The sequence below is a fragment of the Lissotriton helveticus genome, chromosome 6 (genome assembly GCF_964261635.1).
Source record: "Lissotriton helveticus chromosome 6, aLisHel1.1, whole genome shotgun sequence".
In the NCBI taxonomy this organism is placed as follows: domain Eukaryota; kingdom Metazoa; phylum Chordata; class Amphibia; order Caudata; family Salamandridae; genus Lissotriton; species Lissotriton helveticus.
In genome coordinates, this window is record NC_136067.1 from 105385384 (window position 1) to 105408538 (window position 23155).

A 23155-nucleotide genomic window follows, 5' to 3' on the forward strand; every position below is an offset into this window, starting at 1 on the left:
CTGGCAGCTTCCCATCGCCATCCTGGTCACTGGCAAGTGACCCAGACTCTGTCCCTTCTGCTTTCAGGTTCTTTAGATCTTCGATCTACCCTTGGATCCACACGGACACTTTTCCTCTGGTCGCCTGCAGCATTTCTTCGCAGCTCTCCATAGGAATCGACGACGAAACCCACAACAAAAGGCACCTATGCACCCGGTTTCCCTGGGTGAGGTAACACGAGTACTCCGGTGCTTCCGTGGGTGTTGACTCTCGAAGTGTCCTAGTCTAAAATGATTCCATCGTAGTCCATCCGGAAGTGTCCTTAAATTGTAAATTTGTAATTTGTTTGTTTCCCATAGAAAGTCAATGGTAATCCGCGGCTGTGTTTAGACACTGCACGCGACTCCCGTGGGCCTCCTGCATCCTAACCTTTGGTTGTTCCTATAAGCCCCAGCGATTCCCCAGGCCCTAGGCCTGCTTTCTATCCCAGACGTGGTTCTTATACCACTATTTTAGTATATGGTTTGTGAGGCCCCTAGGGCATAACGTATACTGAGCAACTTATCGTATGCTAATTAAGTTCCTTGTATTGTACTTTTACCTCTGACCTCATAAAGAGTGCAGAGGGGTTGTGTTTAGAATAAATACATATATATTTGATATATACCTTGTGTGTTGTGTTTTCATTTGGTACTCAAGGGATTATAATTGGTAAAACAACTTGCTTAACTCGCCTCTAAAGTCTTAGCCTGAAGGCTGCTCTCCACAGCTACCACTAAGGATAGGTTTCTATAAGGTTGACTTTACAACCACCATCAATAAGGGTCGATTGGACTGGTGCAAGGTGCGCAGTAGAATAGTGGACATCATATACCAGGCCAACTTCTCACAGTAAGGATGCGGCTAAGTGGTCTGGACACTGCTGACTCCTTGGGCAGGGCGATTTCTTTGACTGTGGCGTTGCAGCGACACGCCTGGTTGTGTTCGACTGGGTTCTCACCCGATGTCCAGAGCTCGCTCATGGACATGCCATTTGATGGCACCCGCCTGTTTGGCAATTAGTCCGACAGTGCACTGGAGCATTTTAAGGACTCGTGGGCCACGGCCAAGTCCTTGGGCCTTTCTGCAAAGACCCCGGCCACTCCTGGTTTTCGTTCCTTTCATGGCCAAGGCAGAGGCACCCAGGTACGCTCTTTCAACAAGCTTGTGCAGAACCAGCCTCAGCGCGGCCGTGGTCGCGACTTCCGCAGGGACGTGTCTGGGAACCAGCGTCAGTCCACCTCTACCCCCGCTGCTTCCACCTCCAAATCTTCCTAATCCGAGCTTCGGGGAGCACCTCATGCCGGTGGGTGGCAGGATCAGAGGTCTCTGGTCTCCGGCAGAGTCCCGGCTCCATATCAACCTTTTGGAGCTGCAGGCCATCCGACTTGCACTGAGGCATTCCTTCCCTCTGTCCGGGGAAGTGTAGTGCAGGTGTTCAAGGACAACACCACTGCCATGTGGTAGTACAACAAACAGGGCGGGGTGGGGTCCTGAAAGAGACACGTTAGTATTAGATTCCTTACCTTAGAATATCCCCAGGTGTCAGACTGGATCCGGAAATTTTTGCGTAGCAGTACCCTTGCGCGTCGGTAGGCGTCATCTGCGGCTCCGCGTCCGTCGTCGGCGTCGTGGGCGCCGTGATGACGTCGTCGGAGTACTTAGACGCCGCCTCCGCGTGCTGACGTCAGTTCTTCTTTTTTCCGCGCCAGCAAGCGCAGATCTGGAAAAAGCAGTAACCCTAGTCATTTTTTGACTGACTTTTTTGATCACTTTTGATTGTTTCTCGAAGTCTTCGACTCCGAACGGTGCCGTACGGATGCCCGGCTTTAAGCACTGCGATGATTGCGACCGCCTGATGTCGGTCACGGATCCTCACCGCGTGTGTTTATCTTGTCTCGGCGTCGACCACGACGACAAGGCCTGCTCCGACTGCCGGGCCCTCTCTTCGAAAGCCAGGCGGGAGCGGTCCCGCAGGCGACTCGAACTCCGGCAGTCGGTCCCGCGCCGCAAGAGGTCCCGATCCCATGGGAGGTCGAGGGAGAGGTCGCGGGCTCGGAGCCACCACAGTTCCGAGAGTAGGCCGCACTCCTCCGGGTCGAAGTCGTCGTCAGGTAAGAGGCACAAGAAGTCCAAGCGGCGTCATCGCTCTTTGGACTCCCCCCGACGCTCGCGCGATGCGGCCGGGGGTTCGGGTGACACCACCCACGCGGCTCCGACGTAGTCGCAGGCGCCGCGTCCAGCCCCATACCCTACGGTCCCTGGGCTTCACGCGTCGCAGGAGGAGATCGAGCGCTTCCTCATAGCCATGAGGAAACTCTCTCCTCCGACGGGCTCCGCGGCGCCTTCAGGTCCAGCGGACCCGTCTGGGACCCCTAGCGGGTCGGGGGGATCTGCCCCGACGCCGTCGGGTGCTTCGGCCCCGACGCCGCCGACGCCTTCGGGCCCGGCGCCGCAGATTCCCGTTATCCTGACGACGCCGGCGCCTTCGGGCCCGGTGCCGCAGGGTTCAGCGGCCCCGGCGCCTTCGGGCCCGGCTCCGCGGGACGCCTCTGGCCCCCCTTCGGGATCTGGTTCGTCGCCGGTGGACCTTACGACCTCCCCGGCGTCGGACCCTCAGGTGTCGCCTCCGGCGCCGTCCTCGGGCGGCGCCGTCCCCGGTTCCACCTTCGTTCCTGTTCAGACGTCGGGACGGCCCCGATGGGCGCCGCTCCAGACGTCGTTTGGTGAGTTTCACTTTTATGAACAGGCCCCATTAGTTGAGAACCCTGAGTTTCAGGAGATGGGTGATGAAGAGGACTGGGAGGGGTCTGAGGACCCTCTGACCAGGGAGTGTCAGTCTCATGAGGACTGGACAGTTGAACTTGGGGATGCCAGTGGTCTGGACACCTCGCCGGACACTGGCTTTGTCTCCCCTCCTACCGTGGCTTCGGAGGAGGGGGCAACCTACAGTGTGGTGCTGATGAGGGCTGCCAAGGCCTTGGGCCTTGAGCTCCCCGTCGCGGCCGTGAGGACTAACCTTCTCACTGAGGTCCTTAAACCGCAGTCAAGCTCGGCCGAGCCTCTGCTGCCCTTTAATGAGGCCTTGACCGACGTTCTTCTGGGCACTTGGTCCAAGCCCGCTACGGATTCACCCGTAGATAGGAACGTGGCCAGACGCCACCGCCCAGCCCCGGGCGACCCATGTTTTCTGTCCACCCACCCCACCCCTGAGAGCCTGGTCATCCAGACCTCTAATTCCCAGACCGCGTTCCCGTCGGCTCCGCCGGACAGGGAATCCAAGAGGTATGAGCAGTATGGAAAGAAGATCTTCTCATCCCTTAGTCTGGGCCTGCGGTCTTCTAACACCGCGTGCCTCTTGGGCCGTTACACCCACTCTCTGTGGGATACGGTCACGGAAGTGCTGCCAGAGTGTCCGTTGGAGGTATGGGCCAAACTCGGCCAAGCCCTTGTGGAGGGCCGGTGTGAGAAGTTGGCCTGATGTGCAGTGTTCACTATTCTAGTGATCACTATATATCAGTCCAAACAACCCTTATTGATGATTGGTTGTAAGTCAACCTTATAGACCAGCTATCCTAGTAGCATGGATACGAGCAGTCTAAGGCTAAGACTCTAGAGGGCGTGTTAAGCCAGCTGTTTTACCATCACATTACCCCTTGAACACCCAGTGAAAGGACACCACACAAGTGTTATGAAAATAAACAATGTATTTATTAGAATCACAACAGCCCTGTACTCTTTATGAGGACAGGGTGCTAAGCACACAACAAAACTCTTATGAAAATACTTAAGTTAGCACGTTATACACAAATGCCCGAGGGGCACGAAAAACCATATACTCTAAAAGTGGAATGCGAGATTACTAGCAGGTAAGTACAGTACTAATAGGCTTTGGAATCGCTAGGACTTGACTAGGGAATCGTTAGATTACTTCTAGGAGACCTAGGGGACTCGGGTGCAGAGTGTGCACTCTCACGCGGGATGCGGGACAAAGTCTATGGAAGCTAGTAAAGGCAAAGTTAGTGTTCACGGGCGAACCCGACCTGGTAGGGAGAAAACGACAGTGGATCCTGACCCTTGGATAGTGAGGCTATGCTGGGACACCGAAGTGCCGAAGTTACCTAGCCCAGGGGCTGCAGCTGCATAGGTCTGAAAAGACGTCGGGAATCTCGTTGCCGGACCAGGAGCCTAGAAGAAGGAAGTTGCTGGCAGGCGACCAGTGAAGGAAAGTTTGATGGATCCAAGCCTGGATCAAGGAAGAAGGAAACCTGAAAGCAGAGGGGACCAAGTTCTTGAATCACTAGCCAGTGATTAAGTGGGCACCAGGATGGCACCGGGCGAAGTCACCGCAGTCAGGTGAGTGGGCGCTGCTGGGCTCTGCAGTCTCTCGGACCAGGAGGCGTTGTCGGCGACCAGGATGGAGGTGCGAGCTGTCCCACGAAGGTTCTTGCTGTCGACGTCGCTGGACCCAGGATTGGGCAACAAGTCTTGGCAAATGCAAGGCCCACGCGGTGGACCTAAAATGGCGTCTTAGCCAGACCAGGAGGGTCCAGGGTACTTCTCCGATGGAGGGAAGCAAGGGCCAGTCTGGAGCCACCAGACCAGCAGCAGTGTTGTCGTCGGGCGTCGTTCGGAAGGCCACAAGCCAGCGGGCTAGTAGCCAAACAACGCGGTGAGCAGCAAAAAGCAGAAGGGCCCCACGCCGATCGTGGAGATGCTGGGGGGCTGCTCTTCGGTGTTGGAGCTGCTCAGGGTGGGGGCTTCTCGGACCCCAAAGCACTCACCAGGAAATTACTCGGTGGGCTTGCTGTGCAGAAGTCGTGCAGTCTTGGCGATGGCCGGTCCCTCGAGGTCTCGTCGCACCCACGGTTCTCAGCTGTGCTGTAGAGGTGGGTAGAGGTCAGAGGTGCCAGGGAAGCCGGGTCTCGTCGAGCTGGGCAGTCGGATTCCGGAGGAAGGACGTGCAGCAGACCGCAGTGTTCTTAGATGGTGCCTGCGGATGCAGGGTGACTACTCCTTAGTCACAAGGGAGAATCTTGAGGAAGAAATCGTGAAGTCCTTTCGTGGAAAGTGGTATCTTGATTCCAAAGATGATCTGATTTGGAAGGGGGCCAGTCTCTACCTTTATCTTGGAAAAAGGGGGCTGGCACGCGACTAAGTCCTGCCCTATGGGTGGGACCAGGAGGGGGGTGGTTACACCCACTTCCTTGGCGGGCTTTTCCCCAGCACAGGGTCTGGAGTGTCCCTGGAACTGGTTCAAGCCAGCCTATGCACAGTGAGCACCGGGGTGCCACGTGCAGTCACCTTCCTCTGAAGCCCTGCCTACCTACAATACACAAAATCCTGTCTGGGATGGTGCTGGCACCGCCCCTGGCAGGAAACCCTTTGTCCTTATCTCCTGCTCTGGGAGGACTCCCAGCAGCAGGAGGGCAGACTTGTGTCTCGGTGGCAGCATCCATTTTGTGGATGCTAAGGCTCTGTCTGACTTTAACCGGGGTTAGGGGTTACATACATGTCGTGTCCCTCTAGAAGGGTGGAATGCTAACCCCGTCGCCAGAATTGGCGAGGGGTTAGTATTCCAATTCGTATGACACCTTACTCGACATGTTTTGATAAAGCGATACCAGAGTTGGCATATAACCGCGAGGATTATAATGCACTTAAGAGTATATGGTATGCGATATCATGGAAACAGCTAAGGGATGGATCCCGAAAGCCGCAGACAGGCTCAGCTCATGCCAGAGCACCATCTCACACGATTCCAAGCACTCTGCCTTCAGGATTGTTAAGGCCTGCCATAGGAGTGACTGATAGGAGATCTGTGTGTCCATTTTTAGGGTTAGATATAGGTATACTATATCTAAAGCAAAGGGTGATTACACCACCTTGCCCCAGCTGTCAAGCAGCCAGTTGTGTCAGATTTGGATGGCCAGCCAGGGGTGGCATAATACATGCTGCAGCCCCTGGTAGGCCCTGGGTACACCTATGCCCTGGGTACCTAAGGTACACTGTACAGGGACTGATAAGGTGACTCAGTATCCAATTTAGATATGTACCTAAGGTACATGGAATCCATTTTACAGAGAGAGCAGTAGGCCTGGGGCCCTGAATAGCAGGGTCCCAGGTCAACTAAGTCAGAAAACCAGCAAAACACCAGGCAAAAAAGTTGGGGGCAACCATAGTCAGGGATCTACCTTCCTACATAACCCCCCCCCAAACGAAAGGAGATAAGGCTAGCCTTGCCAGGTAAGCCTATATTGCCTGAGTGGCCATATAAGGAAGTACCAGCACTGGCATGGTTACCCCCTATCTCATGGTCCACTAAGCAATCCCTCACCCTAAGGGTGTCTGAGGGTCTCCACCATAGGGAATCTCTACCTGTGGTGTGTTTTGGCAAAGTAAAAGGCTGGTGCTGAAATGGAGTACTGAAGTGAGGCTCCACTAATTTTGGGCTCAGCTTCCTCCAATCACTTTCCACCATAGAGGCCTTTCTTTCCAAGACTGAGTTGTTTTGGGCTCTCAGGGTCAACCTCTGGCTACCTACAGCTGGAGGTTGGGTCCCTTTGTTTGGCTTACTGGAGGGACAGGTCAGGTTTGGGGCCCTCAGGTCCCAAGTTTGGCTGTGCCCAACAGTGTCCATCTGTGGGAGGTCCCTCACTAATTTTAAGGGGGATCCCTCAGGAGTATGTTTTATTTTCACTTGGCTAGGATTGCTAGCTTCAGTGCCCTTAATCTGCTGATTGGGGAATTCTTTTGGACAGGGGGCCCTTTGGGGTCCAACACTGGTCTCCCTGACCTCTACAGCCCTGGGCTGACTGAGGCAGGGTAGAGAGGGGCAGGTTACCTGCTCCAGACTGGGTCCCACCTTGGAAGGGTCCACTGACATCAGGGGGTCTGCCAGGCTAGGCCTGACTACCTCTGTGGCAGTTTCTTCACAAGGGGTCAGATCAGTTCCCTGAGGAGGCTGATCCTTTCCTAAAGTCTGGTGGGAGGGAGATTTCTCTTCCTCCTCAGTACTCTCTGTCTGAGTGGAGTGATCCATAGTTTCAGGCTTCACAACACTATCATCTGTCTGAGTTTGAGCTGTGGCCATCACAACTCTCCCAACCTTTTCAGGAGGGGGCTCAGTTTGGGTGTGGGCTGTTACCATTACAGCCTTGACAACCTGTTCTGGGAAGGAAGTTGTCTGAGATTGGGTTGTGACTGGCACAACCCTCCTGACCTGTTCAGGGAGGACATCTTGGACTGGGGCTGTGGCTATCACTGCCCCACTAACCTTACCATGGGAGTTTACCATTTTAGAATGGGTTTCTTGCTCTACTTCAGCCCAGGCTGAGAGCTCTAAATCATTCCCCAGTAGGCAATCTACAGGTAGGTTTGGTGACACTGCCACTCTCTTGTGGCCAGTGACACCTCCCCAGCTGAGATTGACCACTGCCATGGGATGATCTCTCTGTACTCCATCAATATTGGTCACCTGGTATGTGGCACCAGGTAAAAGTTGCCTTGAGGGGACTAGGCTCTCAGTCACCATAGTGATGCTAGCCCCTGTATCTCTATAGGCCTCAACTTTTATGCCATTGATGAGGGGCTCCTGTCTGTACTTGCCCAAAGTGTTGGGACATGTTGTGAAGTTGGCAAACCCCATGCCAGTCTCACAGACAAGAGTATCTAAGTCAGGGGACCTGGTTAGGCCAGAGTCCCCAGGAACTCCCAAAGTAAATGCACCCAAATTCTTGGGGGCACTCCCACCACCTGGGGGATTACTACTAGTAGTAACAGGAGGTTTAGGAATGTTACTTGGGGGTATGTTTTCCTTATTGTTATTCTTGGGGCAACTGCTGTCAGTTTTTAAATGACCCACCTGTTTACAGGGATAACAATAAGGTTTCTTCTGGTTGTTGGAAGGATTCTGGGACCCACCCCCCTCAGAGGATTTTTGGGGCCCTGATGTGGTTTGATCTGTAGATTTATTCCCACCCTTCTCTTGAGGCTTGGTTGATTCCTTTTTCTGGTCACCACCTTGGTTCTTGGGCCTAATCCTGGTTCTGACCCATTTGTCTGCCCTCTTACCCAATTCTTGTGGAGAGGTCAGATCAGAGTCTACCAGGTGCTGGTGTAATAACTGGTTCTGACAATTATTTAAGACTTGCTCTCTCATAATAAGATTATACAATCCTGTGAAGTCAGTAACCTTGCTACCCAGTAGCCAGCCTTCCAAAGCCTTAGTGGCACAATCAACAAAGTCAGACCAGTCCTGAGACTGAGTTTTCTGGGTGTCTCTGAACAGCAACCTGTACTGCTCAGTGGTTAAGCCAAACCCATCAACCAGTGCATTTTTCAGGACCTGGTAATCATTAGCATCCTCCACTCTTGTAGTGAGGAGCTTATCTCTACCTTTACCATCAAATGAGAGCCACAGTATAGCTGCCCACTGACTCTGGGGAATGCACTGCACAGTGCAGGCCCTCTCCAAAGCAGCCATCCATTTCTGGATGTCATCCCCTTGTTTAAAGGGGGGCACCATCTTAGTCAGGTGTTTAGTATCTAAACCCTTCTCTTTTTCTCTTGGGAGATTGCTGCCACCAGTGGGAGCTAACCCACTCATCTTCTGCTCTCTAGCAAATGCAAGCTTTTCTTTGGCCAGGGCAAGTTCTTCCATTTCAATCCTCAGTCTAGCTTGTCTCATCCTTGCTTCATGCTCTCTTCTCTGAGGGGAAGTCAATCTCCTCTGGGGAGAGTTCCTTCTCCCCTGAGAAGAGGCATTAGAGTGCAGAGATCTAATGGAGTCCCTAGAAGGAGATCTATCTCTCTTAACTCCAAGGTTAGGCCTCATTAGGGTCAGTACTGGGGGTACCCCAGATCCTTCCCCAAGTAGGTCTAAGTTGGCCCTAGTTAGCCTTCTGACTACCTCAAGACCTTTGTCTACCTCATCCCCAGAGAGTTCCTCTTGATCCTCCTCCTCAACTGCAGTAGCAATGTTGGGGAGATCTGGATCCTCAGAGGTTCCCTCTAAGGCTGGCATGTTCTCATGTAACTGAGAAAGCTTTCTGGCATCATATGTCTCTAAGAGACCTATCAGAAAGGGAGTGGTGGGGTTAGACCCCTGCTTCAGTTTCCTGGAGACACAGATCTGTCTCATCTCCTGGAAACTGAGAGCTGCATATCTTGAAGTGACCTGTGGAGGGTCAACACTGACCAGGGGAGTCTCAGTAGATTCTCCCTGGGTAGACATGCTTTTCTAGTGAGGTGTAAGTGGTGCACTTACCTACACTATGTGTTTGCCTACTGATCCCTTGCTAGAGTTGTAGTTTAGGGTGTGCTAGGCCCTAGGAGCTACAACAGCTGGTTCAGTAGAACTCAGAGTATTCTAAGCTAAGTTATATGTACCTTTAGTACTTATGTGATCTTTCACAAGATATTCTTAGGGCATGTGTGGTAAAACAACAGCAAGCTCAAATCCCAACCGCTGCTCACCAATGTGAGAAGTTGGCCTGATGTGCAGTGTTCACTATTCTAGTGATCACTATATATCAGTCCAAACAACCCTTATTGATGATTGGTTGTAAGTCAACCTTATAGACCAGCTATCCTAGTAGCATGGATACGAGCAGTCTAAGGCTAAGACTCTAGAGGGCGTGTTAAGCCAGCTGTTTTACCATCACATTACCCCTTGAACACCCAGTGAAAGGACACCACACAAGTGTTATGAAAATAAACAATGTATTTATTAGAATCACAACAGCCCTGTACTCTTTATGAGGACAGGGTGCTAAGCACACAACAAAACTCTTATGAAAATACTTAAGTTAGCACGTTATACACAAATGCCCGAGGGGCACGAAAAACCATATACTCTAAAAGTGGAATGCGAGATTACTAGCAGGTAAGTACAGTACTAATAGGCTTTGGAATCGCTAGGACTTGACTAGGGAATCGTTAGATTACTTCTAGGAGACCTAGGGGACTCGGGTGCAGAGTGTGCACTCTCACGCGGGATGCGGGACAAAGTCTATGGAAGCTAGTAAAGGCAAAGTTAGTGTTCACGGGCGAATCCGACCTGGTAGGGAGAAAACGACAGTGGATCCTGACCCTTGGATAGTGAGGCTATGCTGGGACACCGAAGTGCCGAAGTTACCTAGCCCAGGGGCTGCAGCTGCATAGGTCTGAAAAGACGTCGGGAATCTCGTTGCCGGACCAGGAGCCTGGAAGAAGGAAGTTGCTGGCAGGCGACCAGTGAAGGAAAGTTCGATGGATCCAAGCCTGGATCAAGGAAGAAGGAAACCTGAAAGCAGAGGGGACCAAGTTCTTGAATCACTAGCCAGTGATTAAGTGGGCACCAGGATGGCACCGGGCGAAGTCACCGCAGTCAGGTGAGTGGGCGCTGCTGGGCTCTGCAGTCTCTCGGACCAGGAGGCGTTGTCGGCGACCAGGATGGAGGTGCGAGCTGTCCCACGAAGGTTCTTGCTGTCGACGTCGCAGGACCCAGGATTGGGCAACAAGTCTTGGCAAATGCAAGGCCCACGCGGTGGACCTAAAATGGCGTCTTAGCCGGACCAGGAGGGTCCAGGGTACTTCTCCGATGGAGGGAAGCAAGGGCCAGTCTGGAGCAACCAGACCAGCAGCAGTGTTGTCGTCGGGCGTCGTTCGGAAGGCCACAAGCCAGCGGGCTAGTAGCCAAACAACGCGGTGAGCAGCAAAAAGCAGAAGGGCCCCACGCCGATCGTGGAGATGCTGGGGGGCTGCTCTTCGGTGTTGGAGCTGCTCAGGGTGGGGGCTTCTCGGACCCCAAAGCACTCACCAGGAAATTACTCGGTGGGCTTGCTGTGCAGAAGTCGTGCAGTCTTGGCGATGGCCGGTCCCTCGAGGTCTCGTCGCACCCACGGTTCTCAGCTGTGCTGTAGAGGTGGGTAGAGGTCAGAGGTGCCAGGGAAGCCGGGTCTCGTCGAGCTGGGCAGTCGGATTCCGGAGGAAGGACGTGCAGCAGACCGCAGTGTTCTTAGATGGTGCCTGCGGATGCAGGGTGACTACTCCTTAGTCACAAGGGAGAATCTTGAGGAAGAAATCGTGAAGTCCTTTCGTGGAAAGTGGTATCTTGATTCCAAAGATGATCTGATTTGGAAGGGGGCCAGTCTCTACCTTTATCTTGGAAAAAGGGGGCTGGCACGCGACTAAGTCCTGCCCTATGGGTGGGACCAGGAGGGGGGTGGTTACACCCACTTCCTTGGCGGGCTTTTCCCCAGCACAGGGTCTGGAGTGTCCCTGGAACTGGTTCAAGCCAGCCTATGCACAGTGAGCACCGGGGTGCCACGTGCAGTCACCTTCCTCTGAAGCCCTGCCTACCTACAATACACAAAATCCTGTCTGGGATGGTGCTGGCACCGCCCCTGGCAGGAAACCCTTTGTCCTTATCTCCTGCTCTGGGAGGACTCCCAGCAGCAGGAGGGCAGACTTGTGTCTCGGTGGCAGCATCCATTTTGTGGATGCTAAGGCTCTGTCTGACTTTAACCGGGGTTAGGGGTTACATACATGTCGTGTCCCTCTAGAAGGGTGGAATGCTAACCCCGTCGCCAGAATTGGCGAGGGGTTAGTATTCCAATTCGTATGACACCTTACTCGACATGTTTTGATAAAGCGATACCAGAGTTGGCATATAACCGCGAGGATTATAATGCACTTAAGAGTATATGGTATGCGATATCATGGAAACAGCTAAGGGATGGATCCCGAAAGCCGCAGACAGGCTCAGCTCATGCCAGAGCACCATCTCACACGATTCCAAGCACTCTGCCTTCAGGATTGTTAAGGCCTGCCATAGGAGTGACTGATAGGAGATCTGTGTGTCCATTTTTAGGGTTAGATATAGGTATACTATATCTAAAGCAAAGGGTGATTACATCACCTTGCCCCAGCTGTCAAGCAGCCAGTTGTGTCAGATTTGGATGGCCAGCCAGGGGTGGCATAATACATGCTGCAGCCCCTGGTAGGCCCTGGGTACACCTATGCCCTGGGTACCTAAGGTACACTGTACAGGGACTGATAAGGTGACTCAGTATCCAATTTAGATATGTACCTAAGGTACATGGAATCCATTTTACAGAGAGAGCAGTAGGCCTGGGGCCCTGAATAGCAGGGTCCCAGGTCAACTAAGTCAGAAAACCAGCAAAACACCAGGCAAAAAAGTTGGGGGCAACCATAGTCAGGGATCTACCTTCCTACAGCCGGGATGCAGCCAAGTATTCCATCCGGTGTAGGCTGGATACCACCGACTCGCTAGGTAGAGCGATGGCAACGACGGTGGCGGTCAGACGCCACGTCTGGCTGAGGTCCGCCAACTTTTCGGCAGATGTCCAGAACACACTCATGGACATGCCGTTCGATGGCCGTCGCCTCTTTGGAGACAAAGCAGACCATGCGCTCGAGCGCTTTAAGGACTCCAGGGCTACGGCCAAGTCCTTGGGCCTCTCGGCCCCGTGCCAGCAATCGGCTGCTTTTCACTCCTTTCGTGGCCACGGAAGGGGTGCACCCACACGTGCCGCTAGCCACGCTCCGCAGGGCAATACCCATCGCGGTGGTGGCCGTGGGAACCGCCGCCCGGGCGGTAGGGGTCAACGGCGAGGTCAGTCCACACCTTCCCCCGCAGCATCCGCCTCAAAACCCTCCTAGTCCGTGCTTTCAGGCCCATGTGACGCCAGTAAGGGGCAGGGTTCGCCATCACCACCTCCACTGGTGCACTGTCACTTCGGACAGGTGGGTGCTGCAGATCGTCCGAAGGGGCTACTCCCTCCCCTTCGAGGCGACTCCTCCAGCCATGCCAACGCAGAACCACCGTGTATCGGGGGATCACTTGCGACTCCTGCAGGAGGAAGTTACGGCCCTCTTGGCCAAGGGGGCCATCGAGCGCGTTCCTGGATCAGAAGTAGGGTGTGGTTGCTACTCCCACTACTTTCTGGTACCCAAGAAGGGCAAGGGGGGCCTCCGCCCTATCTTGGATCTACGGAACGTCAACGGCTTCCTCCGAAAGGAGAAGTTCAAGATGCTGACACTGGCTCAGGTCTTAGCTGCCCTGGACCCAGGAGACTGGATGGTAGCGTTGGACTTGCAGGATGCTTATTTCCACATTCCAGTCCTGCCGGCCCACCGGCGCTACCTGTGGTTCACAGTTGGCCACGAGCACTTTCAGTTTACCGTGCTCCCCTTCGGCCTTACCAGCGCCCCACGGGTGTTCACAAAGGTGATGGCGGTGGTCGCAGCTCATCTGCGCAGGTTAGGGGTTTCAGTCTTCCCCTACCTCGACGATGGTTGTTGAAGGCGGGCTCGCCCCAGAGAGTCGTCAGCCACCTCCAGACTACGGCAGATCTCCTGCACCAGCTGGGGTTCTCAATCAAAGTCAAAGTCGCACCTGTGCCCCTCTCAGAAGCTCCTTTTCATCGGAGCGGTTCTGGACTCGGCGCAGTTTCGGGTTTATCCACCCGAACAGCGGGTCCGGGATATTCAGGCTCTGATTCCCATCTTTCAGCCATTATCCCGGGCCTCGGTCAGGTTGACGCTGCGGCTTCTGGGGCTGATGGCCTACTGCATCCTTCTGGTGCATCACGCCAGGTGGCGGATGCGGGCTCTGCAGTGGGACCTGAAGTTTCAGTGGGCCCAGCATCAGGGCAACCTATCCGACCACGTCCTGATCTCGGAGGGCACTGCGAGACAGCTGCAGTGGTGGCTCGCGGACCGCGATTGGGTCAGCGGCAGATCCCTCTCCCTTCCCCAACCGGAGCACGTAGTTGTGACGGACGCGTCCCTCCAGGGCTGGGGAGGCCACATGGGAGAGGCGGAGATCAGAGGCCTCTGGTCTCCGGCGGAGGCCCGGCTCCACATCAACCTGTTGGAGTTACGGGCGATTCGTCTAGCACTGAAGGCATTCCTCCCCTCTGTCCGGGGGAGTGTAGTGCAGGTGTTCACGGACAACACCACCGCCATGTGGTACTGCAACAAACAGGGCGGTGTGGGGTCGTGGACCCTTTGCCAGGAGGCTCTGCGCCTTTGGCAATGGCTGGAACGCCAGGGCGTGACCCTGGTGGCTCAACACCTGGCAGGTTCTCTGAACGCCAGGGCGGACGAGCTCAGCCGTCGGTGCATGATGGATCACGAATGGCGTCTGAACTCGGACGTGGCGCAAGGCCTCATTCAGCGATGGGGAGAGCCTTGGTTAGATCTATTCGCCACCGAAGAGAACGCGCAATGTCATCTGTTCTGCGCGTTGGAATTTCCAAGGCGGCACTCGCTCGGAGACGCTTTTCGTCGCGAGTGGAGTTGCGGTCTGTTGTACGCCTTTCCGCCTATACCACTTCTGCCCAGAGTGCTGAAGAAGATCAAGCACGACCGGGCCCAAGTCATCCTTGTGGCTCCGGACTGGGCACGAAGGTACTGGTATCCAGAGCTACTCAGTATGTCAGTCGATCCCCCGGTTCGTCTGCCTCTTCAGGAGGACCTTCTGTCGCAACAGCAGGGGACGGTCCTCCACCCGAACCTGTCCAGTCTCCACCTCCATGCTTGGAGATTGAGAGGCGACAGTTGAGGCCATTTGACTTGCCTCCTGAAGTCTGTAACGTCATTCTGGCAGCCAGGCGTCCCTCCACAAAGTCGGTATACGCTTGCAGGTGGAACAGATTTGTGGCATGGTGCACAGCAAAGGCTGTGGATCCTCTTGCTGCCCCTCTTTCTGAGGTTCTTCTCTTCCTTCTTTCTCTTGCCCGGCAGGGCTCTGCTCTGGGCACTATCAAGGGCTACCTTTCTGCCCTTTCAGCCTTTCTCAGGCTACCTGATCAACCTTCTTTGTTCAAGTCCCCTATTGTAAATAGATTTCTTAAGGTCATCACACACACGTTTCCTCCTGTTCCGTTTGTGATGCCTCAGTGGGACTTGAACCTGGTTCTTACGTTTCTGCTGTGCGCTCCCTTTGAGCCACTTCACAACTGTCCTCTTCGCCTTCTGACTTTTAAGACGGCTTTCCTGGTTGCCATCACCTCTGCCAGGAGAGTGAGTGAGCTCCAGGCTCTTTCTTGTACTCCACCTTTCCTTTCTGTCCATCCGGACAAAGTGGTGCTGCGTACCAAACCTTCTTTCCTGCCCAAGGTTGTCACGGCCTTCCCCATCGGGCAGTCTATCACCTTGCCTACCTTCTTTCCGCCACCGCATCCCTCTAAAGAGGAAGAGCGGCTCCACCGTCTGGACCCAAAATGTGCGCTCTCATTTTACTTGGACCGCACACGCCAGTTCCGAGTGGATGACCAACTCTTTGTTGGTTACGTGGGCGCTAAGAAGGGGAAAGCGGTGCACAAGAGGACCATTTCCCGGTGGATCATCTTGTGTATCCAGGCATGCTACTCCTTGGCTAGAAAGGAGCCTCCTGCTGGATTGCGGGCTCATTCTACCCGAGACACGGCGACTACCACTGCCCTGGGCAGGGGAGTGCCCTTACAAGACATCTGTCAGGCAGCTACGTGGGCATCGCTGCACACGTTTGCAAGACACTACTGCCTGGACAGCCAAGTCCGGAGGGATGGCTTCTTTGGCCGTTCCGTCTTCCAGGACTTTCTGGTGTGATTATTGGTTCGCAGACCCCCCACCGGGGTTGGTATTGCTGGGGTATCTATTCTAAGGTAAGGAATCTAATACTAACGTGTCTCTTTCAGATGCACAAGTTACTACTTGTGTAACGATATATCTGTAAGAGACATTAGTTAGTATTAGATTCCTTACCGACCCACCCATCCTCCCCGTTCTGCGAACCGATATCTAGGGTTAGGGTTATCCCCTTTCAGGGCCCTAGTTTCAATGGCACCAGTGTTGGTTTTTAACATGGCTCTGCGTTTCTGGCGTGGAAAAGCTGTGTCTAAGAACTGACGTCAGCACGCGGAGGCGGCGTCTAAGTACTCCGACGACGTCATCACGGCGCCCACGACGCCGACGACGGACGGGGAGCCGCAGACGACGCCTACCGACGCGCAAGGGTACTGCTACGCAAAAATTTCCGGATCCAGTCTGACGCCTGGGGATATTCTAAGGTAAGGAATCTAATACTAACTAATGTCTCTTACAGATATATCGTTACACAAGTAGTAACTTGTGCGTCAAGAGGCTCCGCGCCTCTGGACATGGCTGGAACATCAAGGCATTACCTTGGTGGTTCAACACCTGGCAGGTTCTCTGAACGCCAGGGCGGACGAACTGCGCCGCCGGTGCATAATGGATCACGAATGGCGTCTGAACTCGGACGTGACGCAAGGCCTCTTTTTGCAGTGGGGAGAGACTTGGTTAGATCGATTCGCCACTGAAGAGAACACGCACTGTCATCAGTTCTGCGCGTTGTAATTTCCAAGGCTAGAAAACAACTACGGGTGGGCTCTAATCAGCAAGGCTGAGCCAAATTAACAAAAAACTAAAATACGATGCCAATGCTGATCTGTATAATTTAAACAAACAATGTGCTGGCCAGAACAGAAGAATTCAGGAACTGGAATTGCTATTTAATAGCTTTTTATTTCAATATTTTTAGAAAAGATCAATTTCTATTTTTTCAAATAATCAGAACACCAATTTATAAGGAAAGAACACATACAATTAGAAAAAATATTTGCCTTCAAACATTCACTATTACATCCATATCACAGGCATTCAACACACTTACACACCATTTATAGAAGCATACATTGTAATTTAAAAAAAAAATATATACAGATTCTACTTTACACAAGAACAAAAAGGCCACAATCTGCGAGCAAAAGTTATTATACAAGTGGTCAGAGTGATTTTTTCAAAAGTACATTCTTCAAACAATTGTTTTTAAATTTTTACAAGTTTCTTCGTAATGTACAAACGGAATGGGAAAAATTAATTAGATAACCAAGCCGTTATCGCAGGTATGTTGTGGCCAAGGGCCTACGCGTTTCGAATCCAAATTGTTTCCTAAGGATTCTCTTCAGGGCCTCGAGTAGTATCAAATAGAGAAATTACGCCAATTAGATGGAAGATGGTCGTGAATGGGACACAGGGAGGTCGTTTCTCTGTTAGCTGTAGTATTATTTGCAATATTCGGGTTCAGGACTAGTATATCCTGGTCGCCAAGGTCGAGGTGCTGCTCTCTGGCCGCTGATGGCGGTGGGGCGGGAAGCAAGCTAGCCGATGTTGCTAATCCTTTTGGGTGTCGGCGTGTGGAATCAAACGCCGAGCTAATGCTTTCCTCTCGATTCCGTAGTCTACATAAGTTGCCGGCTCGGGGGCTCAGTTTAAACGTTCGGAGACGCAGCGGCGGTCACTTTAGACGGCAAGTCGGGGAGCAAATCCTCTCGCGTTTCTGACAGCACTACCTCCAGGGACATGCGCGCGCATGTCCCTGGAGGTAGTGCTGTCAGAAACGCGAGAGGATTTGCTCCCCGACTTGCCGTCTAAAGTGACCGCCGCTGCATCTCCGAACGTTTAAACTGAGCCCCCGAGCCGGCAACTTATGTAGACTACGGAATCGAGAGGAAAGCATTAGCTCGGCGTTTGATTCCACACGCCGACACCCAAAAGGATTAGCAACATCGGCTAGCTTGCTTCCCGCCCCACCGCCATCAGCGGCCAGAGAGCAGCACCTCGACCTTGGCGACCAGGATATACTAGTCCTGAACCCGAATATTGCAAATAATACTACAGCTAACAGAGAAACGACCTCCCTGTGTCCCATTCACGACCATCTTCCATCTAATTGGCGTAATTTCTCTATTTGATACTACTCGAGGCCCTGAAGAGAATCCTTAGGAAACAATTTGGATTCGAAACGCGTAGGCCCTTGGCCACAACATACCTGCGATAACGGCTTGGTTATCTAATTAATTTTTCCCATTCCGTTTGTACATTACGAAGAAACTTGTAAAAATTTAAAAACAATTGTTTGAAGAATGTACTTTTGAAAAAATCACTCTGACCACTTGTATAATAACTTTTGCTCGCAGATTGTGGCCTTTTTGTTCTTGTGTAAAGTAGAATCTGTATATATATTTTTTTTAAATTACAATGTATGCTTCTATAAATGGTGTGTAAGTGTGTTGAATGCCTGTGATATGGATGTAATAGTGAATGTTTGAAGGCAAATATTTTTTCTAATTGTATGTGTTCTTTCCTTATAAATTGGTGTTCTGATTATTTGAAAAAATAGAAATTGATCTTTTCTAAAAATATTGAAATAAAAAGCTATTAAATAGCAATTCCAGTTCCTGAATTCTTCTGTTCTGGCCAGCACATTGTTTGTTTAAATTATACAGATCAGCATTGGCATCGTATTTTTGTTTTTTGGTAATTTCCAAGGCGGCACTTGCTCGGATCCGCTTTTCGTGGTGAGTGGAGTTGCGGTCTGTTGTACGCCTTTCCGCCTATACCACTTCTGCCCAGAGTGCTGAAGAAGATTAGGCACGACCGGGCCCAAGTCATTCTTGTGGCTCCGGACTGGGCTCAAAGGGTATGGTATCCCAAGCTTCTCAGTATGAGCGTCAATCCCTCGATCCGTCTGCCTCCTTAGGAGGATATTCTGTCGCAGCAGCAGGGGACAGTCCTCCACCCAAACCTGTCCAGCCTCCACCTCCATGCGTGGAGATTGAGCGGTGGCAGTTGACGGCTTTCGACCTTCCTCCTGTTGTCTGTAATGTCATTCTTCCCTCCAGTAAAACGTTGTACGCCTGCAGGTGGAACAAATTTGTGACATGGTGCACAGCAAAGACTGTGGATCCCCTTTCTGCCCCTCTTTCTGAGGTTCTTCTGTTTCTTCTGTCTTTCGCCCAGCAGGGCTCTGCTCTGGACACTATCAAAGTTTATCTTTCTGCCATCTCCGCCTTCCTAAGACTTCCTGATCAGCCTTCTCTTTTTCAGTCCCCGGTTGTTAACCGTTTCCTCAAAGGCATTATACACACGTTTCCTCCTGTGCCTTTTATAATGCCTCAATGGGACTTGAATCTTGTCTTGACTTATTTGATGTGCTCTCCCTTTGAGCCCCTTCATAACTGTCCTTTACATCTTCTCACTTTAAAGACGGCTTTCCTGGTGGCTATCACCTCTGTCAGAAGAGTGAGTGAGCTCCAGGCTCTTTCTTCCAAACCTCCTTTCCTTTCGGTTCATCCAGACAAGGTGGTTCTAAGGACCCGTCCTTCTTTCTTGCCAAAGGTTGTTACACCCTTTCACATCGGGCAGACCATCACTTTGTCCACCTTCTTTCTGCCTCCGCATCCTTCCAGGGAAAAGGAGAGGCTCCACCGTTCGGACCCAAACCTGTGCTTGCATTCTACCTGCAGCTTACACAACAGTTCCGGGTGGATGATCAGCTCTTAGTTGGCTACGTGGGCGCCAAAAGAGGTCGGGCTGTGCACAAACGCACCATCTCCAGGTGGGTCGTTCTGTGCATCAAAACATGTTACTCCTTGGCCAAGAAGGAGCCTCCTGTGGGGCTGCGTGCCCATTCGACTAGGGCAACTGCAGCCACTACTGCCTTGGGACGTGGTGTTCCCTTGCAGGACATTTGTGAGGCAGCTACGTGGGCCGCGCTGCAAATTTTACCAAGCATTACTGCCTTGACAGTCAAGTCCGGAGAGACAGCTTCTTTGGCCGTTCTGTTCTCCGTGACTTCCTGGTGTAATTTTGTTCGCAGACCCTCTACCGGGGCTGGTATTGCTGGGGTATCTATTCTAAGGTAAGGAATCAATCACTAACGTGTCTCAGATGCACAAGTTACTACTTGTGTAATAACATATCTGTAAGAGACATTAGTTAGTGATAGATTCCTTACCGCCCCACCCATCCTCCCCGTTCTGCAAACTGATTACTAGGGTTAAGGTCATCCCTTTTAGGGCTCTAGGTTTATGCACCAATGGTCAGTATCTTGCATGGCTCTGCATTCCTCGCGCGGAAAGTCGTGTACATGTACAGAACTGACGTCAGCGCGCATGGGTGGCGCCTAAGTAGTCTCCGTGGGTAACTAGTCATAATATCGACTCCAAAATATCGAAAGGACAAAATATCGAGTCAAAAATATTGAGTATAGGAAAATATCGAAAAAAAGAATATCGAAGTAGAAAATATCGTATTATTTAATGTGAAAAAAATATCGAGTACAAAAATATCGAGTCAAAAATATCGAGTAGTATTAATAGCGATATGTAGTAATAGTAAAAAATATCGAAAAAGTATAGATAAAATGTTAATAAAATATTATTAATAAATATAAAAAATAATATATATATTTATATAAATATAGAAATGTATGTTAATGTTTAGGAGCGGGATGTTGGGTTAATAGGGGATAAGGGTGGGGAGTAATTTAAAAATATGTAATAAAAAGTGTAAAAATCTATAAAATATTTGTATATTTAAAAAAAAAATTAAAAAATTTAAATTTACTGAAAAAATGTTTTTTTATTTAAAAATATAAAAATCTACTCAAAAATTGGAAAAAAACTTAAAAAAATAATAAAATATATGTTAGAAAATTAGATATATATTTATATAAATATAGAAATTAATGTTAATGTTTAGGAGCGGGATGTTGGGTTAATAGGGGATAAGGGTGGGGAGTAATTTAAAAATATGTAATAAAAAGTGTAAAAATCTATAAATGTAGTATAAAATTAAAAAAATACAAATGTTTATAAATATAAACGCAAAAACCATTACAACGCATGTATTTACAACGCATGTTTTTACAACGTAGGTACCTTTACAACGCATACCATTACAACGTAAGTATTGGTAAGTATATAATTATATTTAAAATGTAATATGTTTGGTTTTTTTTAAGGGGTATTTTTAGGGTTCAGGGTCAGTTTTGGGTTTTTGGGTAAAGGGGTATTTTTAGGGTTCAGGGTCAGTTTTGGGTTTTTGGGTAAAGGGGTATTTTTAGGGTTCAGGGTCAGTTTTTAGTTTTTGGGTAAAGGGGTATTTTTAGGGTTCAGGGTCAGTTTTTGGGTAAAGGGGTATTTTTAGGGTTCAGGGTCAGTTTTTAGTTTTTGGGGTATTTTTAGGGTTCAGGGTCAGTTTTTAGTTTTTGGGTAAAGGGGTATTTTTAGGGTTCAGGGTCAGTTTTTAGTTTTTGGGTAAAGGGGTATTTTTAGGGTTCAGGGTCAGTTTTTAGTTTTTGGGTAAAGGGGTATTTTTAGGGTTCAGGCCAGGTCAGTTTTGGGTTTTTGGGGTACAGGGTAAAAATGAAATAAAATTAAATATAAATTAAATAAATTAAATTAAATTATATTAATTTCAATTAATTTACATTAAAAAAATTAATATATACTTTACAATACTTACTTGACTATTTATGTATCATTTTACATATATAATGTGTATAATCCGAAGTCGATAAATCACAAAAACGATATTTTAGTAGTCTATATATTGGTAGTCGATATTTTTGTAGTGTTAGGGTTATTTAGCTTACAAACGATATATTTGTAGTCGATATATTGTTTGTCTATATTATTGAAGTCGATATTTTATAGACTCGATATTATTTACTCGATATTTTTGTAGTTAGTTAAATAAGTATATAAACTCGATATTTTTGTAGTCGATAATTAGTCAACGATATTTTGGCAACTCGATATTTTGGCCGTCGATAATATTTCAGTGATCCGTCTCCGTGACGTCAGCTCGGTGCTTGCGACGGACGCTGAGCCGCAGGACACCACCTACTGACGCGCCGGTCTACTGCTAAGCAAAACTTTCCGGATCCAGTCTGGGGATATTCTAAGGTAAGGAATCTATCACTAACTAATGTCTCTTACAGATATGACAGTACACAAGTATTAACTTGTGCATTCACGTTGGCTGTGGGCTTCTTGAAGAGGGTGTTGATTTCTGTAAGTTTCCAGTCATCTAGGAAAGTGGCGGAGGAGTGGATGATGTGAGTCAGGGAGGTGCTGATTGGTGATGTTCCCAGGTAGTAGATTTGGTAGGGTCATGGGTCCGTTGGGGCCCTTGAGTGGATAGTCCGCATGATTGCCGCGGTATCGTTTCTGGTGGGGTTGTCCATTTGATCTGGTTGCAGTCTTGAATGGTGATGGGTAGGTTAGCAACAAGTTCTCTGGTGTTGGGTTAGTGTGCAAAGTTGCTGTAGATGTTTGCAGTTCTGCTGTGGGAGTTTGTTGGAAAGTTTGTCGTAGAGTTGTTGGGAGGCAACAATGTTGGTGGCAGTAGCCGAGAGCGAGGTGTCATCCTTAATGATCGACAAAATCTCCTTGCAGCTGTTGGAGCTTCCTTCGATACGGCCCACTAGTGTTTTTTTCTTGTTGTCTCTTATTTGCTGCTGATAGCGTCTTAGTGCAACATTTTAGGTAGTTCTATTGTTGGAGTCCTGGCTGGCTCTCCAATTCCTTTCTAGCTGTATACAGTGTTGTTTTGTGTCTCAGAGGTTTTCTGTGTACCAGCTGGCCTGCTTGCATGATCTACTATGCCTGTTGGTTTAATGGGTGCGAGGGAGTCTGTGTAGTTCTTGATCCAGTTGTGCAAGTTGTTGATGTCCTTGTTTAGGTTGTCTGTGGGGCTAGGTTGATCCGTGCTGAGGGCGCTGAGCCAGTATGCTGCTGTGATTTTGCCCCAGCTGCAGCTTGGATTGCTGAACCAGGTAGGGGTGTTGACTAGAGGTGGTGAATGATGGAGTGGTCGGTCCATGTGACCGGTCTGGTGGAGTTTTATTTGATGCTATGCAGTGTGTGTTGGTTCAAGGACAAGGTGGGTGAGTCCAATGTTGTTCAAGCTTTCAAGGAGTGCTGTGGAGTAGGGATAGTTTCGGTCTTCCATGTGAAAGTTGATGTCACTGAGGAGACTGTAGGCTCTGGAGTTGATGGTGAGCGAGTGCGTAATCGCCACACAAGCCCTTCAGGCTTAACATAGTCCTTGGACCATAGGACATTTTGAAAGCACACCTCAAGAATATCTTTTCCAGATAACATATCAATCCTCTGTTATTCTGGCCTTCTGCTATGGTTCTTCCCACTTTCCACAGCTTTTTTGGACGAGTGCCTCTCTACTTAATTGCTTACACCACTAGTCCTTCTGAAGCAGTATTTAGGTGCCAATATTGCTACATAACTACATGCCTTTCAATGAAGTGCCTTGAAACAA